The following is a 16480-nucleotide window of genomic DNA, read 5'->3' as shown; positions in this document are numbered from 1 at the left end:
TAGGAGTGACGGGACACTTCCGACGATGTACACTCGCTGCTTGCGTTACGAACTGAAACGTATTTAAATACGCTGTGTCTCTGTTACGGGTTTCATTGTGAACAAGGCACCCGTATGGGGAGCCGAAACGTCATTAAATTTTCAGTTCTTTTGGTCAGTGTATCTTCTCGCGTTTCTTCAATTGCAAAGCTGCAGTGTCGCGACAACTATTCTATTTTTAGATGCGAAGCAGCTTATGGTCAGGGCTATGTCACTCCCTCCCTCCCTCCGCCATGCGGCGTCCACACCCGCACTGCGCATGCTCCGGCTTCCGGAAGCCGGAACCGGAAGCCAGCTTCCGCTTCCGATTCCGCTTACGCTTCCACTTCCGTTTCTGCTTCCGGTTACACTTCCGGTTCCGGTTCCGGAAGCCAGCTTCCGACTTCCGGAAAACGCTTCTGGCGTTTTTCCCGAATGATCCCCCGGAGCTTCGCCCACTCATCATCATTCACTTCGTGGATATGCGGTGTCAACGTCGAGCGGTGGATCCCAAGGCAGCGCGGCAACGCGAAGCCGATTACACCAACTCCCGCTCAAGCTAACCATCTTCCGGCTGCTTCGCATCCACACATGGTTCCCTTTAGCGAGAGATGGAGTAATTTTTTATGCATCTCTGAGCATGGAGAGCTTGCGATAACTTGCATTAGTGACAATGGTGGCTGTGAGGATACAATAAAAACGAAAATAAATGCGCGGAGAAAATTTCCGGACAGAACGCACATCGACCAGGTGGCTCTTTTCCTAAAGGACCCTGTCTGCCCTTGTCAATCAGGTTTGAGAGAGCTTGCCACGGGCCGGCAGCCGCTTCGTGGCATCCAGCAGCGCCACATTTTCTCTGACGCGGAACGGCTTGTCGCCTGCAGGCGCGTTCACAGATGCGCACTCAGAGGCTCAGGAACTGCCGACGTGCTTTCAGAGCAGAGGCACCCTGGCCTGACCAGAAGAGCCCGCGGCCTCAAGCACTATCCGCTCGATGGTTGCCTTAAGTAACAACAGCAAAAAAAAAAAAACTGATTCGAGAACAATCGCAAGGAGCCTTCGCTTTGTTCGCTCGGAAAGTGTGCCCCGCGGCATAAGTCAGCATAACGGAAGTCACTGCTCTTCAAGCATCGTGGCTTGTAATAAAAGGGAGAAAAAGCGAAAGCAAGAGGTGGGCGACAAGAGTGAATTTCCAACGCGAATTTCTAGACAACACGCGTGTTGCAAAAGTCAAATCAGAATAAGGAAGAAAGATACCTAAATACAATGCGTTGTGGTAGGAATATGGCGCTCAGGCGAAGCGCCGAACGCATGGGCACTTTCCGTGAGACGGATGAACACCTGGCACTGACAGAAACATATGTCTACGTCGACACTATCACCATGCCTCTAAAGATGTTTAGGTATTGTACTCTCCCTTGCCGAGAGCAAACATTAGAGAGTTTTAGCGTGCCTGGTATTCCGATAAACGCAAGCGGACTGGGCGTTTTACCGGATGAGCCGAGGCGCAAACGTCGATTAAACAGTTGCTTCTCAATATACGGGGGGTCCCAACTTATGATGCACCAAGATTTCAAAATATGCAAATGCCACGTATAACTTGAGAGAAACGTGGCATTTGCATATTTTTAAATCTTGGTGCATGATAGTTGGCGTTGTCTTCAGGCAAACATTAAAAAGACGCAGTTTCGCCCGAAAGGCGAAGCATCAATTGCGATAGCAAATTATGAGACATCTATACGACGTAAGGATAGTAGTTTTATCGGCCGTATGAAGTTGTAAATATTCGCTTACTAACTAAATAAACAAGCACGGTGTCACACACGCATAGTATAATCATGAAAACATCTCGCTCGATGACCGCGGAAACTCGTCAAAACGCTGGAGTGAGAAAGTGCGCCAGCGGCAGCGAGCAAATTGACCTTCGCGCCGGCTCTCGCTTCAACGCGAACTAAACGTCGAAAGCGCAGCGCATACGAAGCTACCGGCAGTCGGCGAATGCACTAAGTCCCATCGCAGATCGCTTTGAAGATGAGGCTCCCGCGGGCGCTCACTTCGGCCACATAACAGCTATCGCTTGCAAGATAGGCGCCCGCGCGGCAGCTCCGTGAGACGCAGCCGCAAGAGCAACACGCACGACGACAACGTCGACGAGGACGGGAAAAATGCACTTGGAGTGTCTATATAATTGCTATCGCAATAAAATGTGTAAATGCCACGTAGCTGGACAGCACCAAGGTAAAGGTGTTTGCCGTCTCCTGGATATACTCAGAATATCGTTGCATTCCACCTCATTAATTAATAATACATAATCAACAATCAACTTCTCAAATATTATAATTAGATGAAAAGTGTCAATGACAAAATTGCAAAGCAACATAAAAACTCTCGATACAGATTTCGTTGCTCAATACGGGCTACATTACCGGGTTTTCCGAGCTTAAAAAAAAAAAAAACTCGCGAATACACGCAAAGTCCCTCGAGCGGCCGTCACGCGGGAATTTTGCGTGTGTTCGCGGGCTTCTTTCAGGCTCAGAAAAACACTTTTATGTAGCCCGTATTTAGCAAGAGAGATCTGCATCGGAAGATTTGGGGGCGAAGCTCCTTTGGGTCGAGCCTTGTCCCTCGTCGTGCCGTCGTAGCCACGCTAGTACTCGCCGCTCCCACTAGAGATGCAGCTGTGCTCTCTTTCTCTCTCGTTCCCGACGCGCGCTCTCTCTCTCTCATCCGTAGCTAGGGGCGCTGCGGCGCTGAGCCGTGCTCCCTCAAGGGCTGCAGAAGATAGCGCCTACCTTTCCCTTTCCCTCAAGAACCACTTATCATCGGTGCACAAGGGCGTTCATTCCCGATGCACTCTCTCTTTCGTCCGTAGCTAGGGGCGCTGCGGTGCACAAGAGCGTTTGTTCCCGACGCGCACTCTCTCTCTCTGTCGCCCGTAGCTCTGGTTTACCCGAATGTGTTCGTTTCTCTTTCTCTTTCTCTGTCGTTCCAGACGCGCACTCTCTCTCTCGTCCGTAGATAGGGGCGCGGCGGTGCACAAGGGCGTTCGTTCCCGACGAGCGCTCTCTCTCTCTCTCTCTCTCATCCGTAGCTAGGGGCGCTGCGGTGCACAAGGGAGTTCATTCCCGACGCGCGCGCTCTCTCTCTCTCGTCCGTAGCTAGGGGCGCTGCGGTGCACAAGAGCATTCGTTCCCGACGCGCGCCCTCTTTCTCTCTCGTCCGTAGCTCTGGTTTACCCGAATGATCTCCCGGTGCTCTCCCCACTCATTATCATTCACGTCGTGGATATGCGGTGATCTTTTCATGTTGATCTACAATTTGTAACAGGCAGGCATGAGGGAACAAGGAATGGCTTTATTACAAAGTACTCTGGTATTTATACCTTGCTCTTGGAGAGCGCTCTTGGGCTGAGACATGCGCAGTAGTCGTCTTGCGCGCGCGTGCGGATGACGATGCCTTCTGCCAGACAATTTTGTCACTGAGATTTTTAATTTAATCATGACATTTGAGAAGTTCATTAATTAAGAATAATTATGTAATTTGTTTTCATTATTCAATAAATTTCGCAAATGTTATAATTAAATGAAAAGTGTCAATGACAAAATTGTGTCATCAATCAGGTAATCGAGAAATCTCCAAAATTCAATCAACCTCTCTGCATGGCTTTCATAGATTATGAAAAAGCATTTGATTCAGTAGAGATACCAGCAGTCATGTAGTCATTGCGTAATCAAGGAGTACAGGAGGCGTATACGTGAATATCTTGGCAAATATCTACAAAGATTCCACAGCTACCTTGGTTCTTCACAAGAAGAAATTACACCGTCTTCCCGTAGGGGAACCCTGAGTAGTATGCGAAGCAGCAATGGGGTCGACTCAAGGTAGTTTTATCAGCTGTATAAACTTGGACATGCAGCAGCACCAGCAACGCGCAGAACTGTTGTCGACGCCGTCGGCGTTTTGCCCGCGTTCGCACCGAGGGCGCGCGGCGTTGGTGACTGTTGCCTGTGCCTCTGGGGCGCCTACCGTCGCGTCTCTAACCTAAGCTGCTTCGCATTATCGCGCGCGGAGCCGCAGGTGTTGCCATTCGTTGCGCAATCCGGAGAGGAGAGGAGCGTCGGAGAGGAGATGAGACAAGGAGAGGAGGGGGAAGAGGATGAGCATGCGCAGTAGGGGTGTGGACGCCGCACGGCGGATGGAGGGAGTGACATAGCCCCGACCATAAGCTGCTTCGCATCTAAAAGTAGAAAGTTACCTATCAAGAAAGGCATCAGTCAAGTAGACACAATCTTGTAGCGCCCACCGACGCCCCAACGCGGAGCGCTCTGGTCGGCGCCTCTCGGCTGTCGAAGTGAAAAATAAAGAAGCGCAGCGCGTGCTTGAGGCGCAAGCACGGCACGCGCAGTGTCGCTCTAGAAGCCAGCCACGCTGGTCGTCGCAGCCGCCGCTCGGTTCGCCGCCTTCGCCCTTCTGAGTAGGGAACGACGGCACGGCCCGTACGGCCACCGTCACGTCCCTCCTACAATCTCTCCAATGCGGTTCACTGCATGCTTAGAAGAAGTATTCAAGCCCTTACACTGGGAAGGCTTAGGAGTGAGGATCAACGGCGAATTTCTCAGCAACCTTCGGTTTGCAGATGACAATGTCCTATTCAGCAAAAATGGGGACGAATTACAACAAATGATTGAGGTCCTTAACCAAGAAAGTGTAAGAGTTGGGTTGAAGATTAATGTGCCGAAGACAAAGGTAATGTTCAATAGCATGGCAAGGGAACAAGAATTCAGGATCACCAGTCAGCCTCCAGAGTCTGTAAAGGAGTACGTTTATTTAGGTCAATTACTCACAGGAGACCCTGATCAGAGAAGGAAATTTACACAAGAATAAAATTGGGTTGGAATGCATACGGTATGCATTGCTAATTCCTGAGTGGTACGTTACCACTGTCGTTGAAAAGAAAAATGTACAATCATTGCAATCTACCGGTGCTAACACATGGGGCAGAAACTTGGAGGTTAACAAAGAAGCTCGAGAACAAGTTAAGGACCGCAGAAAGAGCGATGGAATGTCCGGCAGGTGCCTGTTTTCTTCTAAATGTCTCTGTAGTCTCGTGTGTATGATTTTCTCCTCCAGCTTGCCAAGGCAGGACGTGAGCGAGATGTGTCTGAGCTTTTCAATTGCCAATTTCTTGCCCAGTTTATGGATCATGATTATTCGTGCGTGTTCCCACATCGCCAGCACCGTACCTTGTTCCCAGTGTTGGTTGAGAAAGGCCGTGAGCGCGGAGATAACCTTATCGCTGAGGTTTATTATCATGGTGTTCGTTATGTGGTCCGTGCCCGCCGCTGTGTTACGGGTGGTGGCTGGGACGGAAGCTCTCCTTTCGTCTTCTACATGTGATTGGTTCGTCCAGTGGTGGGTTGGGTTGTCCCGTGTACGTAGTTGTACATGGTTGTGTGGGAGTGGAATCTCCATAGCACTTGGTCTTGATGGCGTCGATGATTTCTTATTGGCTGCCTGGGTAGGTGTGTAGTAACCGATTCGTGGCCTTGTGCCCCTCTCCTTTGGATTTGGTGGGGTCCAGAACGTCTTGGCTGTACCCAGGGTGCCACCGAAGGAGTTGCAGAATTCATACCAGCTCGCCGATGCGTGATGCACGGCATATTCTTCTGCTTCTACTGATATTTGTGCTATGCTTGTCTTCAGTTTCCTGTTCTGTGTTTTCCAGCGGTGGGTAAGGCCCCGTTCGGCGTACCGCAAGTGTAGTAAGTGGGGATCCAATCTGGCGATTTCCTTTGTGTGGTGCTGTTTCTGTCGACAGTGGTTGTCGCACCAGCCTTCCACGTTCGTGACTGTGTGTGCGTCCTGTTCCTGGGCTTCCCTGTTTTTCGCCAGTCAGTGAGTTTGGCTGTGCCGATGTGCCTGCGTAGGCGTCCAGTCAGTAGTGTCATGTTCAGTATCTAGTGATTGCTGCAAAGTTTCCGAGTGTGTTGAGCTGTTCCCATCCATCGTAGGTGTGTTTGGGTCTGTGATGAGTGTGAGGTGACACTGTTCCATTAGTGTTTCTAGCTGGGTTCTTTTCCAGTCCTGCCTCAGGTATCGGCATAGCGTGCTCTGAGCGTTGAATTCGCCCATGATTACCAGGGGGATGTTATTGGCGAGAAGGAGGGTGTCCCTGAAGAGTTTGCCAATGTTTGCCCACCTTTGTGTTGGGGGGCAGTAGTTGTTTATAAAGAATGCACTTTTTCTCTGCTTGTCCTTATAGAAGAGTTCGAGGAGTACATGTGGTACGTCTACGTAGTCTACTGGTTTGTGTTGTATGGCTGTGTTGTATGGTTGTGTTTTTGTCTGCGAGTGTGGCTACCTACCACTAGCCGTCTTGACTTGCATGGTATTCCTCCTAGCCATGTAGTATTGGCCGGGTACCGGGCTCTTGTAGCGCTATGACCCCCTGTGGCTTTGAGTATTGAGCGATCAACTATGTCAGTAGCCCTTTTTTCCTTCGGTACCCACGGCAGTTCCTTGCCAAATTATTAAGTTTTCTTTGATTTGCCTGTGTGGTCTAGGCATTGTTGGGTGTTGTGGTCGGTGATGTTATGATCTGGGGTATTTGGTTCGGTCCTGCCGCAGATATGACCTTCTAGTGGTTCTGTCGTAGTGGTTTAACAGCGAAGCTGTTTAAGCCTTAGGTTAGTCCGTAGATCGTACGCCAAAAAACCTCGCCGAGCCTCGCGACAGCTGCGCAGCCAAGCCATGACGTCATCGCGCGCACCGCATCGCTTCACCTGCCTTGCCATTACGTCAGCACGCCATGCGAGCGCCCCGCATCGCTCTGCCTGCCTAGCCATGACGTCACCACGCCGTGCGGATAGGTCGCCACAGTTTTGCGCAGGCGGAGCTAAGCCGTGACGTCAGTGACCGCGGGGTATATATACATGGCTCCCGCGTCGCCGTCGCGTCAGCATTGCTGTGGAGGAGAATGGGCTGAGCGAAGGAGACCGTCACGCCGGAGGAAGAGGACGCGCGGCGCGAAAGACGACGCGCCACTACTCGAGAGCGAGTAAGACGACTTCGGGCCGATCTAGAGTATCACGCCGCAGAAGCGGCGGTTAAACGAAATCGAGTTCCAGAAGATCCGGAGAACGTGTATAGACTTGGTCTTTGGCAACTTGGAATCGGCTAGCGTGCAAATGATTGGCAGGCCACTCGCAGTCCACCATAGCGATCACAAGGCGGTCTTGGTAAAGATTTCTAAGAACCCTAGTTGGAGCACGAAGTTTGCGATTGGCACGTGTCTAGACAACGAGTGGGAAATGGATTCGATCGGGGGTGCAGCCTTTGACGATGCACAGGTTCCGCCTGGCGCAGCTGACGACGAGGTCGAAGTATACCGGGGCGAAGACGCACTGGACGAAGATTTGCCCTGCGGAGCCGTGACGGAGGACGATTAAAGAAGAGACGAAAGCTGGTACTAAGAAATAAAGACTGTATATACACTTTAATGAAACGAGCCTTCTTCTGTGGGTGACTCCATCTCGACAAAAAAAAGATAGGGCACCTTCACTAGTGGTACGAGGTCTCAGCAAACAGCGAAGCTGGTGGCCCTTCCCTAACTTCAACAGCTAATGCATAGAGAAAGAAAAGTTAAAGCTAAGATAAAGCTAAGGGAAAGCTATGAGAAAAGCTAAGTTAAAGCTATGAGAGAAGCCAAGTTAAAGCTAAGGAAAAAAAGAGAAGCTGAAGCTAGAGAAGGGCCACCAGCTTCGCTGTTTGCTCAGACTTCGCACCACTAGTGTGAAGCTGTCCCATTTCTTGTCATAGCTTTATGGAGTGAAGCTGGTCCTTAAGCTTGCTGTCTACAGCGACTTTCATGTGTTTTATTGATACAAACGCTCACGCACGAAAACAGACAACTCAAACAACAAGTGATACAGCTCACACAGGAGCCACAAGAGATGGCACCACACCAGGCCGTCATTGACCTACAAACCCATGTCGATGCCATCCGCACCAAGACGGAAGCCTTCATGGGCAGTACACGTGCTGAGTTGGAACGAATAACACAGACGTACACTACGACGCACAGAGGCAGCAATCAAACACACGGAAGGTGCAAGTATGGCTTTTATCGGTAAGCTCTTCTTCATTTTTCTCAACTTTTTTCCATTTCCACCTATTATAACATTTACCATAGAGGTACTTGATTAATGTTGCCAAAGGATATTCACTATTTTATGGTAATTCTAGGTTTTAACGTTTATTAGCCTCACATAGCATTTACTCGCCTTTTCCCGTTTACTAGAATATCATTCTTCTTTCGCGGGAGCAGTCATTCCTGCATACCGTCATACCTACTTTTTTTTAGTTCATTTCTAGCCCTACTCGAGCATTCTGTAATGGGAAAATTTTTCCCTTCCAGCGTTAGTAAATACTACTCAGGCACCGAATCTGAAAATACTGATGGCATCCACAAAAATCCGAGCAGTGCGGGAAATGGGGTAACGTTTCGGTATTTCATAGTTTTGGGCATAGTCAGCGGTTTAGCATAAATTGGAAAGCGCTGGCCCACTTACAAGCTCAATTCGAAGATGAAGGAGTGTCTCCAGCATTTGGTGTGGAAATTCTGGGTTTGTGACTTATCCTGCTCTTTTTTTCCTCTGCGTACCGTCTGTGGACTCCCAACTGGCTCGCGTAGACCCTTACCATACGCAATCTTTGAGGCATTCCACTGCTTTATTTTGTGTAGTGGCGCGTTAGCATGCATCCGTGGCCGGGGAAAAGTCGTAAACTGGAATTATGGCACTTGGAAAGCAACGGCAATAAAATGCAGCTACCCGAGCGGCAATGTGTTCCTGGTGCGGGACGCCATGGTTGGCTCGTGTTTTCTTTTTCTCCTTTTTTTTTTTTTGGACCGGGATGTAAATCTCTGGACTTTGTTATCGGACCCGAGTCCGAGAATGCTTTGTGGGCCGTATAAGCAGGAAACAGACAGCACTTAGAGTGATAGTATATTCAAATTTGTTCCGGAAGCATGGCAGAGCAGACCGGCGATTCCTTGAGCAAGGAATCGCAGGCAGCTCGGCAGCACGGCAGCGGAGCGAGATCAAAACTTCCTGTATTTATGAAAGCGAGATACTTAGTTGAACTTTTTCACAAATTGGCGGTTGAATTGAACATGGGAGTGGCAATGTCCCTGTCATGGCTCCTGTCAAATAGTGAAGACACAAAGCCTTCATTCACGCTGCTCCTTTTTTTTTTTGTATAGCTATACGGATGGTTACGGACAAAGCGCCGTTTGGTATATTTTCACCTCTCAGCCCGGCCAGACAAGCGCAACTTACATTACATTACTGACGCAAACCTACGTTTGCAGAAGTGATGCTTTGGAAATATTTGTAACGTTTCGTTTAGACTGCCTCTCGTGTCGTACTGTACTGTCTCGATTGGCTGGTCGCCTTCACTAGTAATATATCTAGCATCAAGATTGGTTGAAACATTGTTCTTGTAAACAATTATAGCGCAAGCACTTGTCTTCTTTTGTGAATATCGACCCAGTGGAATAGAGCTGAATAAAGCTGCCATCCTTGAAAAATGCGCTTTTCAAAGAAAGGGGTTGTTTGTAACATAATAATAAAAACAAGCAACAAGAATTTCTAGGAAAGCAAATAATAGGACCCGAATTCAGAAAGCTCTTCATTCGTAAGTGCACTTCACTATTGACCGGTGATACTTCGCTAATAATAGGTCCACCATCAAGAATGGTTGGCGTTTTTTTTCCCCTTAAAACATTTCTAGCACAAGATTTTTTGTGAACATGCCCTGAATTCCAGAATTCAATTTTTGATTCTCTCACAGTCTTTCAGATCCTACTAATCTTGTAATTTGGTGTCGTTTTCGAAGATGTTGCCAGATGTCGTTGCAATCCAATCGGCGAATGCATGTACACGGGCGAAAGGAGTAAATAAAAATGAAATCTAGAAACGAAAAAGAAATGAGCTGGGGCCGAATTCGCAGAACTTTTAGTTTGCTAGGTCTGTCTACTATTGGCCGGACGTCCTTGCTAATGACATGTCCAGCGTCATGATTGGCTGGCTGGCATCTACTTTTACGAAGAGTGCTATCGTAAAAAAATTATTTGAATACGGGCCATGCTTTCTCCAGCATTTCAGTGTGAGATCATTAAGCCTAACGCACTTTGGAGCGTGCACAATTTGTTGAGCAGAATGTGGCGTGGCCGTTAATGCCACAGTTGCTACACCGCAGCTACATAGTTGGAGGAAGGCAATTATTGTTATATTCATTGAAAAGGAAATATTTTGGGCTTCATTCAAACACACGTTCATACATCGTTTGACGCGATGTAACATTTGTATCAGCAGTGTGTTAATGGCCAACTGCGTTTGTTAATAACATGTTATTCTTCACTATTAGCTAATAAGTGTACCCATATAGAAGCTCCGTAGGGTAAGAACAGGTTCAAGAATGTGAGTCCTTTCACTTGGACATCACCACGACTACGCTGAAGCGAATCCTGAACCAACATTGCAGATAGGCTGCGCAGATTGTACACATTTACAGGTACTTTTTTGTCGAAGGAAGATGGAAAGTTAATGCCCACCTGTCCCCTCTCCGTACAGCCGTCTACACAAATGTGACCCTTCATGCTTCTTAGCACTTTAATTACACTGCGTGAAAAATTACGAGTGTTTTCTTTTTATGTACCAACGCATCGAAATAGGAGTACATGATCGTATGTTTTTCATTCAAAGCCCCTCAAGCATTGAATACATTATCCGCTACATGCCCGGCATTGCAAGTCCTTAGTAAGCCCGAAAAGAATATACGTTGTTGGCCATATTGGCATCATCCCTGTCCCCCTAAAAAACAACACAATATATTTGAGCAAGAAGGAAACCGAGGGGCTCGGTCTTTATTAGGCAAAAGATAAGAAGCCAACAAACAATAACACTAAGGACAGCAGTTAATTTGCTCTATGCTGCCCTTTGTGTCATTTGTGCTGGCGTCTGACACTATGACAATACATATAAGAAGCATTTAGACAATGACATCCACTGTCATGGCCGTGAGTGTTCACTCTGGCTAACACTTCCATAGTTACATCTGGTTACATCTGCAAAAGAGTGCCGCGCTAGCGTAATTGGTAAGAGCATCGTACGCGTAATGCGACCAGTTTCTTGTCTGTCCACTTTTATTTCGATTGATTTATGACTTATGCAATTCAATTAGAAACTGCAAATAATTTCCCCTATGCTTTCCTTAGTGCCATCGTCTGTTGGCTTCTTATGAGTGTGCCTAACGGAAATCGGTCGCCCCCTCTACTACCCTTCTCGACACACACACAGACAGACGCACGCGCACACGCACGCGCACATATATATACATGCCTGAAAAAAATCACCAGCCGACCAAGAAAATGGGGGTAAGCGAAGCTTGTTGTGTGTGTATCTGACCTTCGTTGTGACTTTCTTTCTTTCTCTGTTTCTATCTCTCTATCTATATTTCTTTCTCTCTCTTTATTTCTTTCTTTCTGTCCCTCTCTCTTTCCCTCTCTTTCTTTCGCTTTCACTCTTTATTTTTCTTTCTTTCTCTAACCTTCGTGGGGACTTTATTTCTTCCTTTCTCTTTCTTTCTCTTTCTCTATCATTCCTTCTATATCTCTGTCTCTGTTTCTTTCTTTCTCTCCCTCTCTCTCTTTTTCTTTTTCTTTCTTGTTCTCTCTTTCTCTCTCTCTCGCTATCTCTCTTTCTCTATTTTTTCCTTCCTCTCTCTCTTCCTCTTTTTTTCTTTCTGTCCTCTCTCTTTCTGTCTCTCTTTCTCTCTTTCTTTTTTGTTCCGGGTATGTGCCATTGAGCTTGGACATTTCTGCACTATCGCCAGGATCGGCCCACATTTCAACGTGACACGGCCGCCGCCACCCCCAGCGCCGACACTTGTGAGCCTGTAAAGCTTCGCTTAAAAACGATGCTAAAAAGAGACGATTCAACTTCCGCTCACTGGGTTGTGTTACGGCGCGGCTGTCGGCTCGGCACTAAAATATTCGGCGCTGGTCTGGGCAAATATATAGTAAAGATTCCTTTTGCTTTATTCTCTCATTTTTTTAGCCACCGTTCACGTACGGCCGATCTCTGATACAACGAACGGAGTGCTGCTCGGACCAACGACGAAGCGCCAAAACTAATAACCGTTGAAAAGAATCGGCACATTATCCGGACCCTTGTTGTTGCAAAGCATCAGAGAACAAGAAGGTAATGAATGGAGCAGTGTAGCAATGACGACGATGACGTAAGTGGAAATAAAGACCAAGCTCACAAACAGTTCAATTACAATGCGCAGAAAGAGCTTTGTTGACTTTTTTTCGAGAAGGGCCACAGTACCACTGTATTCATTTGAAAATCAGCCAAATGTTACCGAATATCTGGAAGTGTGGAGTCGACGGTTTCTTTTAAGCTTCAATCCTGTGCCACGACCTTGAAACAAATCGGGAGGCATGACACAAAATAAAAACAGGAAATCCGATGTCCCGTGTTGCTGTAACAACCAGATTTTATTTCGAACAAGTGGTCCGTTTGTGTATACTTTGACTGCACGAGCTTTCTTTCTGCACCATCTCTAACGTCACAGTGTTTCTGGAAAGTTGATGTTTGCTTATAGATTGCGTCAATGTAAAATTGCTGCTGCTGTCTTGTCAAATCCAGGGCTCTGACAAAATCAAGCGCAAAGCGAATGTGTCAATATAGTGCCCTAGTATACGCTCTACATTCTCGCATGTACAGTTCTTGCATTACTTTATTGTCCTCAGTATTATATTATACGAGTAGATGAATATGTACATTTGTCCTCAATATTTTAGTAGCCGAGTAGATGAAGCTGTACATCTTCGCCCAAGAATTATTCCAACTTTCCCGGTGTTTTATTTATAATATGGAAACGGTTAGGCAGAAGGGCTATCAATGGCGAAAAAATGTGGCTGACTGTCGGTTGTTTTACCTACGCAGAAAAAATTGGGTCGACATGTTTTTAAACCTTTTAGTACGTAGTAGCAGGCAAATGTAACCAAAGCTTTTAAATTTCGCCCTCTTTCGCAATATTTCACCCATGCGCCATTAAACAGCATATATCAATCAATCAATCAATCATAGCACGTCAGTCCATGTAGGATCAGCACGAGGCACATGCTTCCAACCTCTCCACCTCATCTCCAGGCTAAATCTATCAATCAATAAGTAAATCAAGCCACTCCGAGTGATTCCTTGGAGATAAGTGCGCTTGATATTGTAGTTCCATTTGTTACAAGTACATGTGTCCGATTCTTTTGTCGAGGCAACTAACGTATTGGCCTCCAAGACATTAAATGAAATACGAGATCTCGTGATGTAAATAAACGAAAAAGAAATTATCCATGAGTTGGAGCGGAATACTCTCCTAAAAGCTAAAAAAAACCTGATTCGGTATTGATTCGCCATTCCGGTCCTGCGGAAGTGGATGCCCAGCGAAGCTGTTGAAAACCACGACTACAACTGCTGAGGGGGGTATGCCATGCTTTAATGCTTGAGCGTAATGGTAGTGATGGTATTTTAAAGTAATGGTAGTAATTGGAGTAACGGTAATTTTGACAGCACCCTGCCTCCCACAGCGGTGCTGTACCAACATTGAAATAACTTGCTAGGTTGGTTCTTTTATAAACGAAATACTAGGGAAGCCACTCTCCACGTCGTAAGCGGCTGTCGGCGCGGTAGTATTTACCGAGAAACGTATGCGGGGAGTGCTACGTACTTCGCAGGGTTATTAGGATCGCCTTATCATCAATTGTGTGGTACAGATGATTGTTTTGTGCTTGTTCTTTATAGAAACGTATGGTGTGCTGTATGTTGTATGCGTGGCAGTGGCACGAGCCACTGCTCCTGGCCCTGCACGGCCACCGGGATCGGCCCACAATTTCGCTGACGGACGCGGACACGAAAAATGCTGACTAACTAGAGGCTAACAGCTTCGCTGTAAAAGTGGTGTGGCACACGTTGTTTGTGATGAAGACCAAACTCTGAAAATCAAGAAAAGTAAGATCGGAGCTGTTTAACATCATTAGCAGTCACGTCAAGTTTGTTTTCTCGTCATTCGGCTTACCGCGAGGCCATCGTAGCAATATTAGCGTAATTTGCACGAACGATTTATCATCTCCGTTCAAAAATGAATACAAGGTCACCCTAGATGCCTCAACAACGCTGTCTACATGATAACAATGTGACCTCGCGCGCCATGCCGTCAGCAACAAAGGTAATTACTAGGTTCTAAAGAAGAGAACCATTTATCAGCCTTTAAGTGGCGCTAAGGTAATAACAGTACGTGAGAGGGTAACGTACCGTGTACGATGAAGATATAAGTTGCTGTCACTGCTGAAGCCTAGCGGAAGATTAAATGAGTTAAGGATAGATTGCTCCTCAAACTAATTGGTGTCCGCTCGCCAGCGTGTTGCAACGCAGAAGTGATTAGCGACAGTTCCTAACTAATTTATGGGCTGAACCAAGCGGTTGCAAGGCGAAGGGCAGACGATAAAATACTCGTATATGCACGTCTGAAGAGAACAAAATATCCAACGTTTCAAACTAGGCTTCCGGCCTTCGTCAGGTCGAGTGAGGGTAGATGAATACTTGAAGGACATAAACTCGCCTAAATAATGGTGCGCAGTTTTACCGCTGATGTTACAATATACTAATGTAATAAAGAGGAAAGAACAATACGATTGAGCAATATTAACGCACGCATTTCCGCCGAGCCTCACAGACCCTGCTGTTTAGCTTGCCTTGCATGCCAAAACTTCCTTCTGTAAGTAATTAGAGTCATGTAAGTAATTAGCTCTCACAACCCCGGTGAGATCCCGCCTCTCTCTGTGGTCTTGTCCATGCGTCTCCATCTTCAAGGTGTGTTGCAGTGAATTCTTACAATGAATGCCAGGCTACGCATGTCAATCGTGAGGTTGACTACCTATACCTAAACGTATAACGATGGGTCCGCTTCACACGGCTGGGGTTATTTCTATTCCTTATACGCTGTTTCTTCACTCACACATTCTCTTGATTGTCTTTCATACTCGTTTATATTAAGACACGTATCCTGTATTGTAATGCATTTGTCCAGTATTTCGTCATCTACGAACTTTCGCGCAGTATGGAAGAGAGAGAGAGAAAGAAACGTTTATTGTTGAAACAGTGTCCCGAGCGAGGCCCGGTATCACCCTGAGGTGGGAAGGTTCCTTAGTCCAGGACCCCTCTGGCTTCGACTGCCCTCTTGGCCCTGGCGACGAGTTGTCGTTGGTCTTCCAGGTCCCCGAGGGCGAGCTTGGCCTCCCACGTTTTGACTAGGTGGTCTTCGTTTGCTTGTGGTGCTCGGTTCACGTCCATTTCCGGCTGCATTTCGCTGTCTTCGTGCCATGGGCATTCCAGGAGCCACAGTATGGAAGCAAATATAATAAAGTGGCCCTAGTAACTGGCACGTCGTATGGAATGAAACCATGTTGTGTGTTACGGTGTATACTCGAATCACAGTACCATTGTTTTATTGTACTTCCGCATTTCGTACTGTTATCATTGGTAATTATGCATGGTGTAGTGGCAGGTACACGGAACGTATCATGGCGTTATGTCGCTTATTGTCACATTTAAAGGAGACAATACAATACTTCTGCGCTTCCTTAAATACCTAGCATAAGTTGTCGTCCTCCTCCCTGTGCACCCCAACGCGTGCAGCAAGTGGCGGAGGATCTGCTCTAATTGCCTAATTCGGCTCACAGCTATAACGCAACGACAAGTGTATATATATATATATATATATATATAATATTTTTCCTGGGCGGTCAATGCACTGAGTGGACAATATACAAATGATATCTCAGTAAAGATGCGTGGTATTCGATAGTCGTACATCGAACCATCTCATTCATTTCGCTAAGCTATTTCTTGAACAGTGTAACACGTTCTATGAGAACCTCCATGAATGTGGCTGAATAAGCTTTCTAGAGCAGCGCAACGAGTGCGTAGAAGCGAGCCAGGGCTCAGAGGTTGAACAGAGTGGTGAGGTGGACAAGAGATACACATGCCGATGAAAAAAAAAAAAAAGCGGGTGCATGTTGGGAAACAAATGTATAAGCGGACACTCGATTGGTGTTATACTCATGATCGACAATTGTTGCTCTTCCTGCCTCTGGCATGAAAAAGATACCATGGGGTATACGTGTTCGCATGAAAGCTTTTCAGCAAGAAACAAATGAGACTCCAATTCACGTTCTTGCTGCAAATTTTTTTCACAAGTGTTAAAACAGCCACTCTTGCCTGTACGTGGCGCCAACGCTGCTGGCGTTCTCAAAGATGGTTGATGGTTAAAAGAGAGAGAGAAAGGCACTACAGGTATTATCAGCAAACATTTAGAACAAAAATGCCGGTAGACGTTCTAT

Source organism: Dermacentor silvarum, chromosome 4 (assembly GCF_013339745.2).
Source record: "Dermacentor silvarum isolate Dsil-2018 chromosome 4, BIME_Dsil_1.4, whole genome shotgun sequence".
Lineage (NCBI taxonomy): Eukaryota > Metazoa > Arthropoda > Arachnida > Ixodida > Ixodidae > Dermacentor > Dermacentor silvarum.
The sequence above is the reverse complement of the archived record's forward strand: the minus strand, read 5'-3'. Positions refer to the sequence as shown.